Source organism: Peromyscus californicus, unplaced genomic scaffold, assembly GCF_007827085.1.
Source record: "Peromyscus californicus insignis strain IS unplaced genomic scaffold, ASM782708v3 Scaffold_10__1_contigs__length_136768540, whole genome shotgun sequence".
Classification (NCBI taxonomy): Eukaryota; Metazoa; Chordata; class Mammalia; order Rodentia; family Cricetidae; genus Peromyscus; species Peromyscus californicus.
Genome location: NW_026294391.1, coordinates 101,233,801 through 101,235,042, shown reverse-complemented (window position 1 = coordinate 101,235,042; position 1,242 = coordinate 101,233,801).

The window sequence follows — 1,242 nt, the reverse complement described above, 5'->3', positions numbered from 1 at the left end:
ATATAAGAGTACACTGTTATAGCTCTCCTTTTTATAAACATGAATGGTTTTTCTTTGGGCTGGTTCCCCTTAAGCACTAGCAAGGGTCTTGATTTCATGGCTAAAGAATTTGTGCTGTGTTCTCTCAGTGCCTGGGTGAATTACTTCCTGGATTGGTTTATGTTCCCATAGCAACAGGATGCATGTGCACAGTGAAAACCAAAGAATGCAGAAATTTTCTACATATTTCCAAAAAAATTTGAATATTAAAAGTAAAATTTCTAACATAAGTTTTAGAGAAGAGAGAGAAAAACCAGGAGATCCAAGGAACCGTTCAACTTGAAAAAATGCATCTTGATGACAAAAATCATTGCTATCACTTAGAGAGAGTATAAGGAGTCAGCAGGGAAGGAAGTGAGCCAGGCCATGGTGGTCGGGAGAATCTTGCAGCCTGACTGACTAGCAGCCAGAATGTGTCTTTATTTATATAGAAGTTAGTTAACAGGAATACATTCATGATGTTCCAAAACATAGATCATTTCATTTTTGGTTTTGGACATGTGTTTCACTTCCTTTTGCTCATCTTTTAGTCATCATTAATAAACTATGACAGAAAAGAGTTATTATTTCAAATCATTTTCCCTCAAGTTTTGACATCATTAATAAACAGACTTATCATTCTTACTCACTAACCTCATAACCCAATTTTTGAGAATCTAGAGGCATATGACAGCCTGTGCTCAGGCTGGTTGCTTTGGTTGCTTCAAGGACAATAGACCAAAACAAAATGTTCAACCACCCTGGGCATTTTGCCATGTCTCAAGCAGTGTATTATTAACTCTTAGTGGTCAGACTGCTCAGGAAAAGTCTTCAGGCCAAAGATGCTGCAGTTACTACTCAAATTCTGACATAATACAATCAATGTTCACATTTATATCCTTATAAATTTGTCTATATATCTAAACCTGGCATTCTGTTGTTCCTTGGTCATATGACATTATAGTGCCTCTACATGAGCTAACTTCTAAGAGAGGGAGGTCCTAACACCTCATACTTTTATCATCTTTCCACTCCATGCTTTGCTCATCAATATGTCTCTGTGTAGGGCAGAGTTGTATGCCACATAATTGTCTGAGTGTACAGTGGGAAGAGGCTTGTACTCTGAACTACAGACAATTCCTCTAGCCCATCAAATCTTGTTGATCTTTTTAATTTTATTTTGTTTTGAATATCTTGTTCTTGTGTAAGTACAGGGACAGATGT